The sequence below is a fragment of the Coturnix japonica genome, unplaced genomic scaffold (assembly GCF_054131305.1).
Source record: "Coturnix japonica strain WE unplaced genomic scaffold, WE-NBRP24 Scf090, whole genome shotgun sequence".
Classification (NCBI taxonomy): Eukaryota; Metazoa; Chordata; class Aves; order Galliformes; family Phasianidae; genus Coturnix; species Coturnix japonica.
The window spans coordinates 147,789-171,451 of NW_028188993.1; the positions used below are offsets into that span (position 1 = coordinate 147,789).

Here is a 23,663-nt window from a genome sequence, read left to right on the forward strand (position 1 = left end):
TACATGCTCAAATGTTATTAGAAATTAGGCTCAAAATTAGGCCTAAAAAATGCCTTATAATAGACCTTTGTCTTAAGTGCTCACATTCTTATACTATTGGGCAGCTGTTGCCATTTGTCTGAGTTAACTACAGGGGGCAGTGTCTGGTAGTACATACATGTTTATTAGCAAATATAAAGGGGTATGGAAGATATCTGAATAATTGTCATGGATGTAAAAGAAGAAACGGGCTGAATCAAAGCAGTGTTCAAAGGTGTGTTCCATCTTTCTCAGTACCCTGACAGACAAAATGGAATATTGAGAAATACTTTGCAACGTTATTTGTGGTTCAGACTCTTGAGAATTCTTAACCTTGCAGTTTGTACTGGGAGAAGAAAAATGCTGTGTTCAGTAGTAATATTTTATTGTCAGAAGTTGTGAATTTTGACCTTGGTTCGGCTATAAAATGTCACAAAAGCAAACTTTTTCTTGATGCCTCTTGGACTGTAAAACATTTAGTAACAGTGTGAGAGATGTCGTTATGTTTCTTGTATTGCTCTACATTGTTAAATTGTTCAATGGATATATTACAGTTGCGTTTGCACCTCATTTTGCTTTTTTCTCTTTGTTTTAGGTCAATAAATGGACTTGTCGAAATTTTGGAGACACAAAGGTCGAGGTATTAGATTAACCTGTATTCCAACAAGTACCAAATCCTGTCCCACTGACATTATTTTTACCAAGCTTTCATTATGATCTGTTGGCTGTGCACATGCATACCTACCTGTACTGTGTTTTAATGTGTGCTTGTGTTCAAAGAGGTACAGAACGATTGTTCCCATCAGAGAATTAGATAACACTTAGGCATCCAATACAAATCACATCTTTCAGAAAACAGATTGTTGTGTGGTTTTTGTTTGTTTGTTTGTTTGTTTAGTATTAATTTATTCTTTAACTGTATTCACTAAAATTCTCTTTTTATGCTCCCATATTACTGTACAGCTGAAAGCTGCTTTACTCCACGGTAGATAGCACTGACTGCTGACATCTGAAAATAGGGCTAGCTTCTGGTGCTTTGCATTGGAATAAGAGATCAGGAAAAAAAAAACAACAAACATGAACAATTATTTATATGTTTAAAAATGAGTAATCAAAGCTTCAGTACACATAATTCTTACATGCAATGAAAATACAAAGCTTTCTTTCTCTCCCTATCTGTGCAGAGTTGATCTTTCCAATGTGCTGGACCTGCATGCTTTAGACAGTCTATCTGGAAGCAGGTATGGCAATAATTTCACTTTTATTAAAAGTAATGCTCATTGCATAGATACACGCATGAAGTAGGTACATTTACATTTAGGCAGAGTCTGCATCTGAATTTCTGTTCCATGTTCTAGTTCAGACACTTGTTTACAATTCTCAGTAAGAGTAAGAAGTACTAGAAAGAGGATGTTTTTCCACTTGAGATACATGCAGCAAAAGATTGTAGGGTTTGTAAAATGAAATGAGAGCCAAAGCACCCATGACTGTTTGGCGTTTCCCTTGTTGAGGGTTTAAGTTGTCCATTAGTACTACTAGTAATCAATAAGATCTCAGTGCTTTTTTCTGGTTCTCTTAAAACTCAGAGAATTTAATTTTTTTCTTGCTTTACATTGTGATGAACTGGAGACCTTAGTTTTCACAGGAAACTCTGAGTTCCACAACAACCTAAGCCTTGGAAATGTTGTTCAGCGTGTTCCTGGATCCGTTATGTCCTCTGGTTCTTTTATGACTAAGAGGCTCAGCTTTAAATTAGGAAGCACTGCACAGTGTGCAGTGGGAATTAGCTTTGGGAATGAGTTAAGTAGAAAGTGGTGTATAGTATTTCACTTCATTTTATACTGCACATTTTACTCTTAGAAGCAATGGCTTTGTTCCTTTTACTTCCTAACATAGTTTCAAAAAGTGATGCCCAACAAATCATCCCACAGATGTCAGAAGTTACTTTTTTGTTTTATAAAGATGTAAGAGTGTAAAATGTAGATAGAAGTCCATGGCGACTTACTCTATGATGGTTAAAAGTTAGTAGGTCGTACTACTAGCCTTGTTGTGAAAATGGGTCTCCTAAGTCTTTCTTGTAAGACACTGACAGCTGAGTTAGAACAAAGCGTTTCTAATCATAACAGACTCTCTTGGCCCAAGGACAGCTTGAATCCAACCAGAAATGACCATCCAATAGGTCACTCCTTGCTTTATCACTCATAGGTCAGAATTTTTTTCCTAATCTAGAAAGGAAATCCGTAATTGTTCTGTACATTACTATAGTCAAATTAGAGAATTGACAGTGGAATTCCAGCAGTTAATCTGTGGCAGACTTCCTATCACAGATCATTTGAAAGATCAAACAAACATAATTAAACATAACTATTCTGAGATTAAAGCTGAATTAACAGTTGAAAATTACTTTGATAACAGCACTTTAGTTTTGGTCTGCAGTACTGAAGAGTTTGTGTAGATCTTGTTTGAGATAATGACACTGCATCCATCCAGTGCAAATGCAACATCTGCTTGTTTACAGCTTGCAGAAAAAATTGGAGAGTATGAAGACAACAGATGCACATCTCGACAAGGTAATTACAACAAGCACTGCTTCAGTCTCGCTGTTAGAAGATAGTTCAGGATAACTGCAACCATGGCATACTAATCATCTTATTTTTTCAGAAGGTTTCAGGTAGAGAATAGTATGTTTAAGATCTCTGGAATATTACACTAAATGCCATGTACTTTGATACAGATAGATAGTAAATGTATATACTGAGTTCTGCTTTCAAATATGGTTTAAGAGTTCTATTGTTGGAAACAGTGTTCTTGTACATGGAGAGCATTACTACAACAGACAAGTAATACTATTCTTTCAATATTTGTCCTTATTGAGCAATTGAGATTTGAGAATTGAGCCCTATACTTACACCTGATATTTATCCCGTAGGTCGAAATGATGTCAGTGTTTGTAGATATTGGGGAGTTGCTGTTCACAACTTTGCATTAATTAAGGTGTTAGAGAGACACATTCTGTGAGTGCTTCCCTTCGTTTTTACACAGAAAATCAACAGGTCAACCTGTAACAGTGAATTAGGTTTTCCTATAAATTTGATATAATACCTACAATCGCATGTGTGCTAGAAGGTTAGGAATGTGAAATGCTTTGTTTTTCCAGATATGTAACCCAGCTTTTATTTATGTCAGGGTAGAATCTTCTCTCTTGCTCTGTGCAATAAAACAATCCTTGCATATTACAGTTTAAATTGCATTTTTATCTTGGTGATTGTGTTTTATTTAGAGAGAAAATACAGTATTTTGTCTGTTTTGTGGTTTTGATTTTTAATAAATAATTGAAGGGGAAAGGGTCTGGCCTGTCACTCCTTTAGAGTATAAGCAGTTCTGTGCTAAATGCTGCTTTTAAGCATCTATCTTGTCTGTCTTGTGTGTCTTTCCATTTACAGGACATAGTGACAGTAACACTTGAAGTCCTAGGAAATATTAAGGAAGAAAACGTTAATCTCTTTATACAGGTAAATATGAATACATCGCAGTCAAGTGCGAAATCATTGTGTCCTTTTGTAGAAAATCATCTTACGCTGTTCTGTTTGTGAAAACATTTTTCCTCTTTGTAGAATCTTGTGTGGGAAAAGAATGTGAAAGATAGGACTGGATGTACCATGGATGTCATAAGACTGAAGGTTTGCCTGAAACTTCCAACCTCTTTGTTTTGTGCTTTCCCTCTTTTTAAATGGAAAGAAACTGCAGTGTATTGTCAGCCACATACAGGTCAAAGAGCAGACAAAAGAGAGAACATCAGTTTGTCATTGATCCATGTAGAGACACTTAAATACCTGCCAGCCAATGAGACCACTCAAGGTAGCTGACAGAGAAGCAAACCACAGTACTACTTGCTGTGTAGTGAAAGGGGAGACTTGCAGTCCCAAACATGAGTGGGACAGGATGAATGATCAGGACATAAGTGAAAGGAGGTGATGTTGTTTTCCCCTCCTTTGCTCTGAAAGGTCTCATCCATTTCACCTAGATGGCTCCTTATCTAGGGATGTAGTTACAGGTTTCTGTCCATGATTACAGTTATTGGCATAATAAACAGAAGTTTAACTGAGTGTAACAATGCAGCACAGTGCTAGCTATGGTCCCCCTAAAATTTTTTGATTACATCAGGCTGCAGTTTTAAAGATGTGATTTACACATAAGTGTATTCATCCCCGTGTACGATTCATTGCATAGTTCTGAGGTGAACGTTGGTGATGCTTGAGGATATACTTTCATTTTCCTTAAACCACAAAGCTAAGTAAATGATAAAAAAGTCGATTGTATGATTAGACAAGGTCTAAGGAAAACAATCAAATGTGCTGTGATTTGTTTCCTGAGAACATATGTGTGTCACAGGCAGCAAGGTAATTATTTCTACTTCACTGGAAGAAAGGTTTATTTCTTGACAAGTAGAACAACAGCAGCATAAAGCCGGCAGTGCTGATGCACTTCAAGCTGTCTGTTGTGCTCATTAGCTGTACTGCTGATTAGAAGTATGCTTCTGTTGTACTGAGCTTTGGGATCCGAGTAATATTTACATTCTATTTTAGACAGTTTTCAAGTGATGAAAACTCTTTTAGTGCAACGTTTGGCATGTGAGTTAATGGACTTAGTTTTGAAGGTATTCCATTGTTAATTCCATTGCTAGTCATTTCACCACACAGATATTTGTTCTTTCTCTGCTATTGAGAGATTCTGTTTCAAGACAGTGTAAGTGTTAAGCATGAGAACTCAGTGGGAACAGACTCAGCATTTTTGCCTATTTTACATCACCTTGGACAGGTGATGAGGCTTTCATAGAGACATATATCATACATACAATCAAAGTGGCATGGTAGGAGATGACATTGAAATTTGCACAAATATTCCAGGTAACGGTCCAAATGAGAAGCTGAAGGCAGAGTATAGCAAAGTATAATTCTTAATTGTAAGAATGGTTGTTACAAGAGATGACTCTGTTGCATTGTTATTTTGATCAACCTCTGCATATTTGTCAGAGGTTTTTCCCTGCTCTGTGTACTTGTAAAGTTGTTTTGTTTTTCTTTTTTTCTCCGTAAGTATTTTGTTTTTAAAGGTTTGTTTATATACTCTAACAGTTATTTTTCTGGTAGGGGACTGGTATCTATTCAAGGCAAATCTCATCAAGAGATAGTCCAAGGTGTCCATGAGCTGTATGATCTGGAAGAGACTGCGATAGAATGGAAAGAAGATGAAAAAAGAACCAATAGGTTCATTCCCAGGGTGAGAGAGTGAGGCAGACTACTACATACTGGATCGGATTGACAGCTGATGTAGTTGCCTGGAAGTAGAATAAAATGTCAGGTAACAGAGGCATCTATGTAAAGTGTACTGAAAGAACAGACCTACAGAACAGTGAGGATTGGTAAGTGCAGAAATAGTTTTTCATTTCTAGCTTTTTCATTGATAGTTGGCCATAAAAATAGTTCCTTACAATGTAGTCACTTAAGCGGTATGAATGAAAATCATACATTGTGTAAAATGATTTTGGCATAGTTTAAATGCAAATTAATTTGAGCATTTTTTAAACATGCTTAATCCAGTTGTTTTAATTATTGTCTAGCACTTGAGACAGGAGAAGCGAGAAGGCCTTGTCAATGAAGCATCTCGGTATGGATATCAAAACCACTTTTTTAATCATAGTCAGTGACTGCACTGTGCGGAAGATCATTCAAAATTGATTCTTTTTCTTTTCTAAGGTTTTCCCCTCCCTTGCTTTTAAACAAAGGTAGAAAACAAAACTTACTCTGTACTTCATTTGATCATTCTGCTTAGATATGAATTTTCTGATAAGTGGGTTGATCTGAAAATAATGCCTCCTCTTTTTTTCCATGGAAACTACAACAGATGGAGTACAAATAACAGGTTGAAAGAAGCTCAACTCTCAGCTACAAAAACAGTTTTCAGTATAGTCTCCTCACCATTAGCTATACATTTTTGCTAGCAGTGAAAAAGCCTCAGCATGCTGTGCTTGTAAACATTTCAGTGGCCATGGCTTGTCTTTCATGTCACTGGCTGCTGCTACTTTTGTCTCCTGAAATGCACAAGCCACAAGTCACCTCAAGAAGCTAATACTGTAGTCATTCCATGATGTTTTAGTTGGCTGATGGTTTGGTTAATGTTTGCCTTCCTGTACTAACTAACAATCTAGTAATTTTACAGCGCTATGAGAGACATACTGCTTCTGCCTTACAAAAAACTGCTTGTTCAAGGTATTCCTTTTTTCTTTTTCCAAATGCATAGGCAGGTTGCATTAGCTGATCTTGTAATCGTCAATAAAACGGATTTGGTTTCAAGGGAAGAATTGAATAAAGTCAGACCAACTGTCAGGTATGAAATTTCTGGTATAACCGTGATGTTGTACATGCTCAAATGTTATTAGAAATTAGATCTCATGATTGTTCCAACAGATCGTGTAGTGAAAAAGAGCAGTGAGAAAGCAGTGAAAAAGAGTCTGCGCCTTTCTGGAGATGTTTCCAGTGCATTTCTGTGCTTCCACAGTATTATCGGCTTGCCTAAGTAAGATTTGATGTTACCTGCTCAGAAGTGTAGAATTATAGAATAGAATCCAAGAATGCTCTTAAGTTGGAAGGAACCTTCAAGGACCATTGTCTCCAACCTCTGGCTCTACTCAGGACCACCCAAAATTCCAATTCTATGTCTGAGAGCTTTCTCCAAATGTTCCTTGAACTCTGGCTGCTTGGGGCTGTTCCATGTCTACCGCCCTCTGGTGAAGAACCTTTTCCCAATACCCAACCTGACCCTCTTCTGGTGCAACTCCACACCGTTTCCTTGGCTAAATTAGGCCTAACAAATGCCTTATAATAGACCTTTGTCTTAAGTGCTCACATTCTTATACTATTGGGCAGCTGTTGCCATTTGTCTGAGTTAACTACGGGGGGCAATGTCTGCTAGTCCATACATGTTTATTAGCAAATATAAAGGGGTATGGAAGATATCTGAATAATTGTCATGGATGTAAAAGAACAAATGGGCTGAATCAAAGCAGTGTTCAAAGGTGTGTTCCATCTTTCTCAGTACCCTGACAGACAAAATGGAATATTGAGAAATACTTTGCAACGTTATTTGTGGTTCAGACTCTTGAGAATTCTTAACCTTGCAGCTTGTACTGAGAGAAGAAAAATGCTATGTTCAGTAGTAATATTTTATTGTCAGAAGTTGTGAATTTTGACCTTGGTTCGGCTATAAAATGTCACAAAAGCAAACTTTTTCTTGATGCCTCTTGGACTGTAAAACATTGAGTAACAGTGTGAGAGATGTCGTTATGTTTCTTGTATTGCTCTACATTGTTAAATTGTTCAATCGATATATTACAGTTGCGTTTGCACCTCATTTTGCTTTTTTCTATTTGTTTTAGGTCAATAAATGGACTTGTCGAAATTTTGGAGACACAAAGGTCGAGGTATTAGATTAACGTGTATTCCAACAAGTACCAAATCCTGTCCCACTGACATTATTTTTACAAAGCTTTCATTATGATCTGTTGGCTGTGCACATGCATACCTACCTGTACTGTGTTTTAATGTGTGCTTGTGTTCAAAGAGGTACAGAAAGATTGTTCCCATCAGAGAATTAGATAACACTTAGGCATCCAATACAAATCACATCTTTCAGAAAACAGATTGTTGTGTGGTTTTTGTTTGTTTGTTTGTTTGTTTGTTTAGTATTAATTTATTCTTTAACTGTATTCACTAAAATTCTCTTTTTATGCTCCCATATTACTGTACAGCTGAAAGCTGCTTTACTCCATGGTAGATAGCACTGACTGCTGACATCTGAAAATAGGGCTAGCTTCTGGTGCTTTGCATTGGAATAAGAGATCAGGAAAAAAAACCAACAAACATGAACAATTATTTATATGTTTAAAAATGAGTAATCGAAGCTTCAGTACACATAATTCTTACATGCAGTGAAAATACAAAGCTTTCTTTCTCTCCCTATCTGTGCAGAGTTGATCTTTCCAATGTGCCGGACCTGCATGCTTTAGACAGTCTATCTGGAATCAGGTATGGCAATAATTTCACTTTTATTAAAAGTAATGCTCATTGCATAGATACACGCATGAAGTAGGTACATTTACATTTAGGCAGAGTCTGCATCTGAATTTCTGTTGCATGTTCTAGTTCAGACACTTGTTTACAATTCTCAGTAAGAGTAAGAAGTACTAGAAAGAGGATGTTTTTCCACTTGAGATACATGCAGCAAAAGATTGTAGGGTTTGTAAAATGAAATGAGAGCCAAAGCACCCATGATTGTTTGGCGTTTTCCCCCCGTTTCCCTTGTTGAGGCTTTAAGTTGTCCATTAGTACTACTAGTAATCAATAAGATCTCAGTGCTTTTTTCTGGTTCTCTTAAAACTCAGAGGATTTAATTTTTTTCTTGCTTTACATTGTGATGAACTGGAGACCTTAGTTTTCACAGGAAACTCTGAGTTCCACAACAACCTAAGCCTTGGAAATGTTGTTCAGCGTGTTCCTGGATCCGTTATGTCCTCTGGTTCTTTTATGACTAAGAGGCTCAGCTTTAAATTAGCAAACACTGCACAGTGTGCAGTGGGAATTAGCTTTGGGAATGAGTTAAGTAGAAAGTGGTGTATAGTATTTCACTTCATTTTATACTGCACATTTTACTCTTAGAAGCAATGGCTTTGTTCCTTTTTTACTTCCTAACATAGTTTCAAAAAGTGATGCCCAACAAATCATCCCACAGATGTCAGAAGTTACTTTTTTGTTTTATAAAGATGTAAGAGTGTAAAATGTAGATAGAAGTCCATGGCGACTTACTCTATGATGGTTAAAAGTTAGTAGGTCGTACTACTAGCCTTGTTGTGAAAATGGGTCTCCTAAGTCTTTCTTGTAAGACACTGACAGCTGAGTTAGAACAAAGCGTTTCTAATCATAACAGACTCTCTTGGCCCAAGGACAGCTTGAATCCAACCAGAAATGACCATCCAATAGGTCACTCCTTGCTTTATCACTCATAGGTCAGAATTTTTTTCCTAATCTAGAAAGGAAATCCGTAATTGTTCTGTACATTACTATAGTCAAATTAGAGAGTTGACAGTGGAATTCCAGCAGTTAACCTGTGGCAGACTTCCTATCACAGATCATTTGAAAGATCAAACAAACATAATTAAACATAACTATTCTGAGATTAAAGCTGAATTAACAGTTGAAAATTACTTTGATAACAGCACTTTAGTTTTGGTCTGCAGTACTGAAGAGTTTGTGTAGATCTTGTTTGAGATAATGACACTGCATCCATCCAGTGCAAATGCAACATCTGCTTGTTTACAGCTTGCAGAAAAAATTGGAGAGTATGAAGACAACAGATGCACATCTCGACAAGGTAATTACAACAAGCACTGCTTCAGTCTCGCTGTTAGAAGATAGTTCAGGATAACTGCAACCATGGCATACTAATCATCTTATTTTTTCAGAAGGTTTCAGGTAGAGAATAGTATGTTTAAGATCTCTGCAATATTACACTGAATGCCATGTACTTTGATATAGATAGATAGTAAATGTATATACTGAGTTCTGCTTTCAAATATGGTTTAAGAGTTCTATTGTTGGAAACAGTGTTCTTGTACATGGAGAGCATTACTACAACAGACAAGTAATACTATTCTTTCAATATTTGTCCTTATTGAGCAATTGAGATTTGAGAATTGAGCCCTATACTTACACCTGATATTTATCCCGTAGGTCGAAATGATGTCAGTGTTTGTAGATATTGGGGAGTTGCTGTTCACAACTTTGCATTAATTAAGGTGTTAGAGAGACACATTCTGTGAGTGCTTCCCTTCGTTTTTACACAGAAAATCAACAGATCAACCTGTAACAGTGAATTAGGTTTTCCTATAAATTTGATATAATACCTACAATCGCATGTGTGCTAGAAGGTTAGGAATGTGAAATGCTTTGTTTTTCCAGATATGTAACCCAGCTTTTATTTATGTCAGGGTAGAATCTTCTCTCTTGCTCTGTGCAATAAAACAATCCTTGCATATTACAGTTTAAATTGCATTTTTATCTTGGTGATTGTGTTTTATTTAGAGAGAAAATACAGTATTTTGTCTGTTTTGTGGTTTTGATTTTTAATAAATAATTGAAGGGGAAAGGGTCTGGCCTGTCACTCCTTTAGAGTATAAGCAGTTCTGTGCTAAATGCTGCTTTTAAGCATCTATCTTGTCTGTCTTGTGTGTCTTTCCATTTACAGGACATAGTGACAGTAACACTTGAAGTCCTAGGAAATATTAAGGAAGAAAACGTTAATCTCTTTATACAGGTAAATATGAATACATCGCAGTCAAGTGCGAAATCATTGTGTCCTTTTGTAGAAAATCATCTTACGCTGTTCTGTTTGTGAAAACATTTTTCCTCTTTGTAGAATCTTGTGTGGGAAAAGAATGTGAAAGATAGGACTGGATGTACCATGGATGTCATAAGACTGAAGGTTTGCCTGAAACTTCCAACCTCTTTGTTTTGTGCTTTCCCTCTTTTTAAATGGAAAGAAACTGCAGTGTATTGTCAGCCACATACAGGTCAAAGAGCAGACAAAAGAGAGAACATCAGTTTGTCATTGATCCATGTAGAGACACTTAAATACCTGCCAGCCAATGAGACCACTCAAGGTAGCTGACAGAGAAGCAAACCACAGTACTACTTGCTGTGTAGTGAAAGGGGAGACTTGCAGTCCCAAACATGAGTGGGACAGGATGAATGATCAGGACATAAGTGAAAGGAGGTGATGTTGTTTTCCCCTCCTTTGCTCTGAAAGGTCTCATCCATTTCACCTAGATGGCTCCTTATCTAGGGATGTAGTTACAGGTTTCTGTCCATGATTACAGTTATTGGCATAATAAACAGAAGTTTAACTGAGTGTAACAATGCAGCACAGTGCTAGCTATGGTCCCCCTAAAATTTTTTGATTACATCAGGCTGCAGTTTTAAAGATGTGATTTACACATAAGTGTATTCATCCCCGTGTACGATTCATTGCATAGTTCTGAGGTGAACGTTGGTGATGCTTGAGGATATACTTTCATTTTCCTTAAACCACAAAGCTAAGTAAATGATAAAAAAGTCGATTGTATGATTAGACAAGGTCTAAGGAAAACAATCAAATGTGCTGTGATTTGTTTCCTGAGAACATATGTGTGTCACAGGCAGCAAGGTAATTATTTCTACTTCACTGGAAGAAAGGTTTATTTCTTGACAAGTAGAACAACAGCAGCATAAAGCCGGCAGTGCTGATGCACTTCGAGCTGTCTGTTGTGCTCATTAGCTGTACTGCTGATTAGAAGTATGCTTCTGTTGTACTGAGCTTTGGGATCCGAGTAATATTTACATTCTATTTTAGACAGTTTTCAAGTGATGAAAACTCTTTTAGTGCAACGTTTGGCATGTGAGTTAATGGACTTAGTTTTGAAGGTATTCCATTGTTAATTCCATTGCTAGTCATTTCACCACACAGATATTTGTTCTTTCTCTGCTATTGAGAGATTCTGTTTCAAGACAGTGTAAGTGTTAAGCATGAGAACTCAGTGGGAACAGACTCAGCATTTTTGCCTATTTTACATCACCTTGGACAGGTGATGAGGCTTTCATAGAGACATATATCATACATACAATCAAAGTGGCATGGTAGGAGATGACATTGAAATTTGCACAAATATTCCAGGTAATGGTCCAAATGAGAAGCTGAAGGCAGAGTATAGCAAAGTATAATTCTTAATTGTAAGAATGGTTGTTACAAGAGATGACTCTGTTGCATTGTTATTTTGATCAACCTCTGCATATTTGTCAGAGGTTTTTCCCTGCTCTGTGTACTTGTAAAGTTGTTTTGTTTTTCTTTTTTTCTCCGTAAGTATTTTGTTTTTAAAGGTTTGTTTATATACTCTAACAGTTATTTTTCTGGTAGGGGACTGGTATCTATTCAAGGCAAATCTCATCAAGAGATAGTCCAAGGTGTCCATGAGCTGTATGATCTGGAAGAGACTGCGATAGAATGGAAAGAAGATGAAAAAAGAACCAATAGGTTCATTCCCAGGGTGAGAGAGTGAGGCAGACTACTACATACTGGATCGGATTGACAGCTGATGTAGTTGCCTGGAAGTAGAATAAAATGTCAGGTAACAGAGGCATCTAAGTAAAGTGTACTGAAAGAACAGACCTACAGAACAGTGAGGATTGGTAAGTGCAGAAATAGTTTTTCATTTCTAGCTTTTTCATTGATAGTTGGCCATAAAAATAGTTCCTTACAATGTAGTCACTTAAGCGGTATGAATGAAAATCATACATTGTGTAAAATGATTTTGGCATAGTTTAAATGCAAATTAATTTGAGCATTTTTTAAACATGCTTAATCCAGTTGTTTTAATTATTGTCTAGCACTTGAGACAGGAGAAGCCAGAAGGCCTTGTCAATGAAGCATCTCGGTATGGATATCAAAACCACTTTTTTAATCATAGTCAGTGACTGCACTGTGCGGAAGATCATTCAAAATTGATTCTTTTTCTTTTCTAAGGTTTTCCCCTCCCTTGCTTTTAAACAAAGGTAGAAAACAAAACTTACTCTGTACTTCATTTGATCATTCTGCTTAGATATGAATTTTCTAATAAGTAGGTTGATCTGAAAATAATGACTCCTCTTTTTTTCCATGGAAACTACAACAGATGGAGTACAAATAACAGGTTGAAAGAAGCTCAACTTTCAGCTACAAAAACAGTTTTCAGTATAGTCTCCTCACCATTAGCTATACATTTTTGCTAGCAGTGAAAAAGCCTCAGCATGCTGTGCTTGTAAACATTTCAGTGGCCATGGCTTGTCTTTCATGTCACTGGCTGCTGCTACTTTTGTCTCCTGAAATGCACAAGCCACAAGTCACCTCAAGAAGCTAATACTGTAGTCATTCCATGATGTTTTAGTTGGCTGATGGTTTGGTTAATGTTTGCCTTCCTGTACTAACTAACAATCTAGTAATTTTACAGCGCTATGAGAGACATACTGCTTCTGCCTTACAAAAAACTGCTTGTTCAAGGTATTCCTTTTTTCTTTTTCCAAATGCATAGGCAGGTTGCATTAGCTGATCTTGTAATCATCAATAAAACGGATTTGGTTTCAAGGGAAGAATTGAATAAAGTCAGACCAACTGTCAGGTATGAAATTTCTGGTATAACCGTGACATTGTACATGCTCAAATGTTATTAGAAATTAGATCTCATGATTGTTCCAACAGATCGTGTAGTGAAAAAGAGCAGTGAGAAAGCAGTGAAAAAGAGTCTGCCCCTTTCTGGAGATGTTTCCAGTGCATTTCTGTGCTTCCACAGTATTATCGGCTTGCCTAAGTAAGATTTGATGTTACCTGCTCAGAAGTGTAGAATTATAGAATAGAATCAAAGAATGCTTTTAAGTTGGAAGGAACCTTCAAGGACCATTGACTCCAACCTCTGGCTCTACTCAGGACCACCCAAAATTCCAATTCTATGTCTGAGAGCTTTCTCCAAATGTTCCTTGAACTCTGGCTGCTTGGGGCTGTTCCATGTCTACCGCCCTCTGGTGAAGAACCTTTTCCCAATACCCAACCTGACCCTCTTCTGGTGCAACTCCACACCGTTTCCTTGGCTAAATTAGGCCTAACAAATGCCTTATAATAGACCTTTGTCTTAAGTGCTCACATTCTTATACTATTGGGCAGCTGTTGCCATTTGTCTGAGTTAACTACGGGGGGCAATGTCTGCTAGTCCATACATGTTTATTAGCAAATATAAAGGGGTATGGAAGATATCTGAATAATTGTCATGGATGTAAAAGAACAAATGGGCTGAATCAAAGCAGTGTTCAAGGGTGTGTTCCATCTTTCTCAGTACCCTGACAGACAAAATGGAATATTGAGAAATACTTTGCAACGTTATTTGTGGTTCAGACTCTTGAGAATTCTTAACCTTGCAGCTTGTACTGAGAGAAGAAAAATGCTCTGTTCAGTAGTAATATTTTATTGTCAGAAGTTGTGAATTTTGACCTTGGTTCGGCTATAAAATGTCACAAAAGCAAACTTTTTCTTGATGCCTCTTGGACTGTAAAACATTTAGTAACAGTGTGAGAGATGTCGTTATGTTTCTTGTATTGCTCTACATTGTTAAATTGTTCAATCGATATATTACAGTTGCGTTTGCACCTCATTTTGCTTTTTTCTATTTGTTTTAGGTCAATAAATGGACTTGTCGAAATTTTGGAGACACAAAGGTCGAGGTATTAGATTAACCTGTATTCCAACAAGTACCAAATCCTGTCCCACTGACATTATTTTTACAAAGCTTTCATTATGATCTGTTGGCTGTGCACATGCATACCTACCTGTACTGTGTTTTAATGTGTGCTTGTGTTCAAAGAGGTACAGAACGATTGTTCCCATCAGAGAATTAGATAACACTTAGGCATCCAATACAAATCACATCTTTCAGAAAACGGATTCTTGTGTGGTTTTTTTTTGTTTGTTTGTTTGTTTAGTATTAATTTATTTTTTAACTGTATTCACTAAAATTCTCTTTTTATGCTCCCATATTACTGTACAGCTGAAAGCTGCTTTACTCCATGGTAGATAGCACTGACTGCTGACATCTGAAAATAGGGCTAGCTTCTGGTGCTTTGCATTGGAATAAGAGATCAGGAAAAAAAACCAACAAACATGAACAATTATTTATATGTTTAAAAATGAGTAATCGAAGCTTCAGTACACATAATTCTTACATGCAGTGAAAATACAAAGCTTTCTTTCTCTCCCTATCTGTGCAGAGTTGATCTTTCCAATGTGCCGGACCTGCATGCTTTAGACAGTCTATCTGGAATCAGGTATGGCCATAATTTCACTTTTATTAAAAGTAATGCTCATTGCATAGATACACGCATGAAGTAGGTACATTTACATTTAGGCAGAGTCTGCATCTGAATTTCTGTTGCATGTTCTAGTTCAGACACTTGTTTACAATTCTCAGTAAGAGTAAGAAGTAATAGAAAGAGGATGTTTTTCCACTTGAGATACATGCAGCAAAAGATTGTAGGGTTTGTAAAATGAAATGAGAGCCAAAGCACCCATGATTGTTTGGCGTTTTCCCCCCGTTTCCCTTGTTGAGGCTTTAAGTTGTCCATTAGTACTACTAGTAATCAATAAGATCTCAGTGCTTTTTTCTGGTTCTCTTAAAACTCAGAGGATTTAATTTTTTTCTTGCTTTACATTGTGATGAACTGGAGACCTTAGTTTTCACAGGAAACTCTGAGTTCCACAACAACCTAAGCCTTGGAAATGTTGTTCAGCGTGTTCCTGGATCCGTTATGTCCTCTGGTTCTTTTATGACTAAGAGGCTCAGCTTTAAATTAGCAAACACTGCACAGTGTGCAGTGGGAATTAGCTTTGGGAATGAGTTAAGTAGAAAGTGGTGTATAGTATTTCACTTCATTTTATACTGCACATTTTACTCTTAGAAGCAATGGCTTTGCTCCTTTTTTACTTCCTAACATAGTTTCAAAAAGTGATGCCCAACAAATCATCCCACAGATGTCAGAAGTTACTTTTTTGTTTTATAAAGATGTAAGAGTGTAAAATGTAGATAGAAGTCCATGGCGACTTACTCTATGATGGTTAAAAGTTAGTAGGTCGTACTACTAGCCTTGTTGTGAAAATGGGTCTCCTAAGTCTTTCTTGTAAGACACTGACAGCTGAGTTAGAACAAAGCGTTTCTAACCATAACAGACTCTCTTGGCCCAAGGACAGCTTGAATCCAACCAGAAATGACCATCCAATAGGTCACTCCTTGCTTTATCACTCTTAGGTCAGAATTTTTTTCCTAATCTAGAAAGGAAATCCGTAATTGTTCTGTACATTACTATAGTCAAATTAGATAATTGACAGTGGAATTCCAGCAGTTAAGCTGTGGCAGACTTCCTATCACAGATGATTTGAAAGATCAAACAAACATAATTAAACATAACTATTCTGAGATTAAAGCTGAATTAACAGTTGAAAATTACTTTGATAACAGCACTTTAGTTTTGGTCTGCAGTACTGAAGAGTTTGTGTAGATCTTGTTTGAGATAATGACACTGCATCCATCCAGTGCAAATGCAACATCTGCTTGTTTACAGCTTGCAGAAAAAATTGGAGAGTATGAAGACAACAGATGCACATCTCGACAAGGTAATTACAACAAGCACTGCTTCAGTCTCGCTGTTAGAAGATAGTTCAGGATAACTGCAACCATGGCATACTAATCATCTTATTTTTTCAGAAGGTTTCAGGTAGAGAATAGTATGTTTAAGATCTCTGCAATATTACACTGAATGCCATGTACTTTGATATAGATAGATAGTAAATGTATATACTGAGTTCTGCTTTCAAATATGGTTTAAGAGTTCTATTGTTGGAAACAGTGTTCTTGTACATGGAGAGCATTACTACAACAGACAAGTAATACTATTCTTTCAATATTTGTCCTTATTGAGCAATTGAGATTTGAGAATTGAGCCCTATACTTACACCTGATATTTATCCCGTAGGTCGAAATGATGTCAGTGTTTGTAGATATTGGGGAGTTGCTGTTCACAACTTTGCATTAATTAAGGTGTTAGAGAGACACATTCTGTGAGTGCTTCCCTTCGTTTTTACACAGAAAATCAACAGATCAACCTGTAACAGTGAATTAGGTTTTCCTATAAATTTGATATAATACCTACAATCGCATGTGTGCTAGAAGGTTAGGAATGTGAAATGCTTTGTTTTTCCAGATATGTAACCCAGCTTTTATTTATGTCAGGGTAGAATCTTCTCTCTTGCTCTGTGCAATAAAACAATCCTTGCATATTACAGTTTAAATTGCATTTTTATCTTGGTGATTGTGTTTTATTTAGAGAGAAAATACAGTATTTTGTCTGTTTTGTGGTTTTGATTTTTAATAAATAATTGAAGGGGAAAGGGTCTGGCCTGTCACTCCTTTAGAGTATAAGCAGTTCTGTGCTAAATGCTGCTTTTAAGCATCTATCTTGTCTGTCTTGTGTGTCTTTCCATTTACAGGACATAGTGACAGTAACACTTGAAGTCCTAGGAAATATTAAGGAAGAAAACGTTAATCTCTTTATACAGGTAAATATGAATACATCGCAGTCAAGTGCGAAATCATTGTGTCCTTTTGTAGAAAATCATCTTACGCTGTTCTGTTTGTGAAAACATTTTTCCTCTTTGTAGAATCTTGTGTGGGAAAACAATGTGAAAGATAGGACTGGATGTACCATGGATGTCATAAGACTGAAGGTTTGCCTGAAACTTCCAACCTCTTTGTTTTGTGCTTTCCCTCTTTTTAAATGGAAAGAAACTGCAGTGTATTGTCAGCCACATACAGGTCAAAGAGCAGACAAAAGAGAGAACATCAGTTTGTCATTGATCCATGTAGAGACACTTAAATACCTGCCAGCCAATGAGACCACTCAAGGTAGCTGACAGAGAAGCAAACCACAGTACTACTTGCTGTGTAGTGAAAGGGGAGACTTGCAGTCCCAAACATGAGTGGGACAGGATGAATGATCAGGACATAAGTGAAAGGAGGTGATGTTGTTTTCCCCTCCTTTGCTCTGAAAGGTCTCATCCATTTCACCTAGATGGCTCCTTATCTAGGGATGTAGTTACAGGTTTCTGTCCATGATTACAGTTATTGGCATAATAAACAGAAGTTTAACTGAGTGTAACAATGCAGCACAGTGCTAGCTATGGTCCCCCTAAAATTTTTTGATTACATCAGGCTGCAGTTTTAAAGATGTGATTTACACATAAGTGTATTCATCCCCGTGTACGATTCATTGCATAGTTCTGAGGTGAACGTTGGTGATGCTTGAGGATATACTTTCATTTTCCTTAAACCACAAAGCTAAGTAAATGATAAAAAAGTCGATTGTATGATTAGACAAGGTCTAAGGAAAACAATCAAATGTGCTGTGATTTGTTTCCTGAGAACATATGTGTGTCACAGGCAGCAAGGTAATTATTTCTACTTCACTGGAAGAAAGGTTTATTTCTTGACAAGTAGAACAACAGCAGCATAAAGCCGGCAGTGCTGATGCACTTCGAGCTGTCTGTTTTGCTCATTAGCTGTACTGCTGATTAGAAGTATGCTTCTGTTGTACTGAGCTTTGGGATCCGAGTAATATTTACATTCTATTTTAGACAGTTTTCAAGTGATGAAAACTCTTTTAGTGCAACGTTTGGCATGTGAGTTAATGGACTTAGTTTTGAAGGTATTCCATTGTTAATTCCATTGCTAGTCATTTCACCACACAGATATTTGTTCTTTCTCTGCTATTGAGAGATTCTGTTTCAAGACAGTGTAAGTGTTAAGCATGAGAACTCAGTGGGAACAGACTCAGCATTTTTGCCTATTTTACATCACCTTGGACAGGTGATGAGGCTTTCATAGAGACATATATCATACATACAATCAAAGTGGCATGGTAGGAGATGACATTGAAATTTGCACAAATATTCCAGGTAACGTTGCAAATGAGAAGCTGAAGGCAGAGTATAGCAAAGTATAATTCTTAATTGTAAGAATGGTTGTTACAAGAGATGACTCTGTTGCATTGTTATTTTGATCAACCTCTGCATATTTGTCAGAGGTTTTTCCCTGCTCTGTGTACTTGTAAAGTTGTTTTGTTTTTCTTTTTTTCTCCGTAAGTATTTTGTTTTTAAAGGTTTGTTTATATACTCTAACAGTTATTTTTCTGGTAGGGGACTGGTATCTATTCAAGGCAAATCTCATCAAGAGATAGTCCAAGGTGTCCATGAGCTGTATGATCTGGAAGAGACTGCAATAGAATGGAAAGAAGATGAAAAAAGAACCAATAGGTTCATTCCCAGGGTGAGAGAGTGAGGCAGACTACTACATACTGGATCGGATTGACAGCTGATGTAGTTGCCTGGAAGTAGAATAAAATGTCAGGTAACAGAGGCATCTATGTAAAGTGTACTGAAAGAACAGACCTACAGAACAGTGAGGATTGGTAAGTGCAGAAATAGTTTTTCATTTCTAGCTTTTTCATTGATAGTTGGCCATAAAAATAGTTCCTTACAATGTAGTCACTTAAGCGGTATGAATGAAAATCATACATTGTGTAAAATGATTTTGGCATAGTTTAAATGCAAATTAATTTGAGCATTTTTTAAACATGCTTAATCCAGTTGTTTTAATTATTGTCTAGCACTTGAGACAGGAGAAGCGAGAAGGCCTTGTCAATGAAGCATCTCGGTATGGATATCAAAACCACTTTTTTAATCATAGTCAGTGACTGCACTGTGCGGAAGATCATTCAAAATTGATTCTTTTTCTTTTCTAAGGTTTTCCCCTCCCTTGCTTTTAAACAAAGGTAGAAAACAAAACTTACTCTGTACTTCATTTGATCATTCTGCTTAGATATGAATTTTCTAATAAGTAGGTTGATCTGAAAATAATGACTCCTCTTTTTTTCCATGGAAACTACAACAGATGGAGTACAAATAACAGGTTGAAAGAAGCTCAACTCTCAGCTACAAAAACAGTTTTCAGTATAGTCTCCTCACCATTAGCTATACATTTTTGCTAGCAGTGAAAAAGCCTCAGCATGCTGTGCTTGTAAACATTTCAGTGGCCATGGCTTGTCTTTCATGTCACTGGCTGCTGCTACTTATGTCTCCTGAAATGCACAAGCCACAAGTCACCTCAAGAAGCTAATACTGTAGTCATTCCATGATGTTTTAGTTGGCTGATGGTTTGGTTAATGTTTGCCTTCCTGTACTAACTAACAATCTAGTAATTTTACAGCGCTATGAGAGACATACTGCTTCTGCCTTACAAAAAACTGCTTGTTCAAGGTATTCCTTTTTTCTTTTTCCAAATGCATAGGCAGGTTGCATTAGCTGATCTTGTAATCATCAATAAAACGGATTTGGTTTCAAGGGAAGAATTGAATAAAGTCAGACCAACTGTCAGGTATGAAATTTCTGGTATAACCGTGACATTGTACATGCTCAAATGTTATTAGAAATTAGATCTCATGATTGTTCCAACAGATCATGTAGTGAAAAAGAGCAGTGAGAAAGCAGTGAAAAAGAGTCTGCCCCTTTCTGGAGATGTTTCCAGTGCATTTCTGTGCTTCCACAGTATTATCGGCTTGCCTAAGTAAGATTTGATGTTACCTGCTCAGAAGTGTAGAATTATAGAATAGAATCAAAGAATGCTTTTAAGTTGGAAGGAACCTTCAAGGACCATTGACTCCAACCTCTGGCTCTACTCAGGACCACCCAAAATTCCAATTCTATGTCTGAGAGCTTTCTCCAAATGTTCCTTGAACTCTGGCTGCTTGGGGCTGTTCCATGTCTACCGCCCTCTGGTGAAGAACCTTTTCCCAATACCCAACCTGACCCTCTTCTGGTGCAACTCCACACCGTTTCCTTGGCTAAATTAGGCCTAACAAATGCCTTATAATAGACCTTTGTCTTAAGTGCTCACATTCTTATACTATTGGGCAGCTGTTGCCATTTGTCTTAGTTAACTACGGGGGGCAATGTCTGCTAGTCCATACATGTTTATTAGCAAATATAAAGGGGTATGGAAGATATCTGAATAATTGTCATGGATGTAAAAGAACAAATGGGCTGAATCAAAGCAGTGTTCAAAGGTGTGTTCCATCTTTCTCAGTACCCTGACAGACAAAATGGAATATTGAGAAATACTTTGCAACGTTATTTGTGGTTCAGACTCTTGAGAATTCTTAACCTTGCAGCTTGTACTGAGAGAAGAAAAATGCTCTGTTCAGTAGTAATATTTTATTGTCAGAAGTTGTGAAATTTGACCTTGGTTCGGCTATAAAATGTCACAAAAGCAAACTTTTTCTTGATGCCTCTTGGACTGTAAAACATTGAGTAACAGTGTGAGAGATGTCGTTATGTTTCTTGTATTGCTCTACATTGTTAAATTGTTCAATCGATATATTACAGTTGCGTTTGCACCTCATTTTGCTTTTTTCTATTTGTTTTAGGTCAATAAATGGACTTGTCGAAATTTTGGAGACACAAAGGTCGAGGTATTAGATTAACCTGTATTCCAACAAGTACCAAATCCTGTCCCACTGACATTATTTTTACAAAGCTTTCATTATGATCTGTTGGCTGTGCACATGCATACCTACCTGTACTGTGTTTTAATGTGTGCTTGTGTTCAAAGAGGTACAGAAAGATTGTTCCCATCAGAGAATTAGATAACACTTAGGCATCCAATACAAATCACATCTTTCAGAAAACAGATTGTTGTGTGGTTTTTGTTTGTTTGTTTGTTTGTTTGTTTAGTATTAATTTATTCTTTAACTGTATTCACTAAAATTCTCTTTTTATGCTCCCATATTACTGTACAGCTGAAAGCTGCTTTACTCCATGGTAGATAGCACTGACTGCTGACATCTGAAAATAGGGCTAGCTTCTGGTGCTTTGCATTGGAATAAGAGATCAGGAAAAAAAACCAACAAACATGAACAATTATTTATATGTTTAAAAATGAGTAATCGAAGCTTCAGTACACATAATTCTTACATGCAGTGAAAATACAAAGCTTTCTTTCTCTCCCTATCTGTGCAGAGTTGATCTTTCCAATGTGCCGGACCTGCATGCTTTAGACAGTCTATCTGGAATCAGGTATGGCAATAATTTCACTTTTATTAAAAGTAATGCTCATTGCATAGATACACGCATGAAGTAGGTACATTTACATTTAGGCAGAGTCTGCATCTGAATTTCTGTTGCATGTTCTAGTTCAGACACTTGTTTACAATTCTCAGTAAGAGTAAGAAGTAATAGAAAGAGGATGTTTTTCCACTTGAGATACATGCAGCAAAAGATTGTAGGGTTTGTAAAATGAAATGAGAGCCAAAGCACCCATGATTGTTTGGCGTTTTCCCCCCGTTCTTGTTGAGGCTTTAAGTTGTCCAGTAGTACTACTAGTAATCAATAAGATCTCAGTGCTTTTTTCTGGTTCTCTTAAAACTCAGAGGATTTAATTTTTTTCTTGCTTTACATTGTGATGAACTGGAGACCTTAGTTGTCTCAGGAAACTCTGAGTTCCACAACAACCTAAGCCTTGGAAATGTTGTTCAGCGTGTTCCTGGATCCGTTATGTCCTCTGGTTCTTTTATGACTAAGAGGCTCAGCTTTAAATTAGGAAGCACTGCACAGTGTGCAGTGGGAATTAGCTTTGGGAATGAGTTAAGTAGAAAGTGGTGTATAGTATTTCACTTCATTTTGTACTGCACATTTTACTCTTAGAAGCAATGGCTTTGTTCCTTTTTTACTTCCTAACATAGTTTCAAAAAGTGATGCCCAACAAATCATCCCACAGATGTCAGAAGTTACTTTTTTGTTTTATAAAGATGTAAGAGTGTAAAATGTAGATAGAAGTCCATGGCGACTTACTCTATGATGGTTAAAAGTTAGTAGGTCGTAGTACTAGCCTTGTTGTGAAGATGGGTCTCCTAAGTCTTTCTTGTAAGACACTGACAGCTGAGTTAGAACAAAGCGTTTCTAACCATAACAGACTCTCTTGGCCCAAGGACAGCTTGAATCCAACCAGAAATGACCATCCAATAGGTCACTCCTTGCTTTATCACTCATACGTCAGAATTTTTTTCCTAATCTAGAAAGGAAATCCGTAATTGTTCTGTACATTACTAGAGTCAAATTAGAGAATTGACAGTGGAATTCCAGCAGTTAAGCTGTGGCAGACTTCCTATCACAGATGATTTGAAAGATCAAACAAACATAATTAAACATAACTATTCTGAGATTAAAGCTGAATTAACAGTTGAAAATTACTTTGATAACAGCACTTTAGTTTTGGTCTGCAGTACTGAAGAGTTTGTGTAGATCTTGTTTGAGATAATGACATTGCATCCATCCAGTGCAAATGCAACATCTGCTTGTTTACAGCTTGCAGAAAAAATTGGAGAGTATGAAGACAACAGATGCACATCTCGACAAGGTAATTATAACAAGCACTGCTTCAGTCTCGCTGTTAGAAGATAGTTCAGGATAACTGCAGCCATGGCATACTAATCATCTTATTTTTTCAGAAGGTTTCAGGTAGAGAATAGTATGTTTAAGATCTCTGCAATATTACCCTGAATGCCATGTACTTTGATATAGATAGATAGTAAATGTATATACTGAGTTCTGCTTTCAAATATGGCTTAAGAGTAATTCACAACATCCTTCTCTCCACATTGGGAAGATATAAATTTGATTGGTGAACTTTTCTATGAATGAAGAATTGAATGTAGGATTGGGTCCAGCGACAGCTTGTCAGTGGCTCAATGTCTGGATGGAGTTTGGTGATGATTGGTGCCCGCTCTACAAAACTGACAGAACAACACCGTTTTTATCAGGACACACTCTGTAAGATTTACTTTTTCTTTAATTATTTATTTTTTAATTTTTTTCCTTTGCCAAAGAAAAGTGGGAGTGTCATCAGCTTTTCCATAGCACAGGATCAGCTTAAGTCAAGG

General features: G+C 36.9%; 3 long non-coding RNA genes across 4 annotated transcripts; all 3 read left to right on the forward strand.

Moving 5' to 3' along the window:
* The first annotated feature begins 2,533 nt into the window (after positions 1 to 2,533).
* LOC146751435 (uncharacterized) lies at positions 2,534 to 6,641 on the forward strand. The gene is made up of 5 exons (XR_014941530.1): positions 2,534 to 2,588; positions 3,462 to 3,530; positions 3,633 to 3,698; positions 5,166 to 6,402; positions 6,483 to 6,641. It is a non-coding gene; the product is annotated as an uncharacterized LOC146751435 (long non-coding RNA).
* A 1,065-nt stretch (positions 6,642 to 7,706) lies between these two features.
* LOC146751436 (uncharacterized) lies at positions 7,707 to 12,493 on the forward strand. Its single transcript, XR_014941531.1, has 5 exons — positions 7,707 to 8,099; positions 9,390 to 9,441; positions 10,315 to 10,383; positions 10,486 to 10,551; positions 12,019 to 12,493. It is a non-coding gene; the product is annotated as an uncharacterized LOC146751436 (long non-coding RNA).
* A 4,746-nt stretch (positions 12,494 to 17,239) lies between these two features.
* Positions 17,240 to 21,369, forward strand: LOC146751437 (uncharacterized). 2 transcript variants are annotated; one of them, XR_014941533.1, is made up of 3 exons: positions 17,331 to 17,400; positions 18,868 to 19,384; positions 20,018 to 21,369. It is a non-coding gene; the product is annotated as an uncharacterized LOC146751437 (long non-coding RNA). The 2 variants fall into 2 exon arrangements; XR_014941532.1 differs by lacking the exon at positions 20,018 to 21,369 and having other exon boundaries at positions 17,240 to 17,400; positions 18,868 to 19,342.
* Positions 21,370 to 23,663: the final 2,294 nt, after the last annotated feature.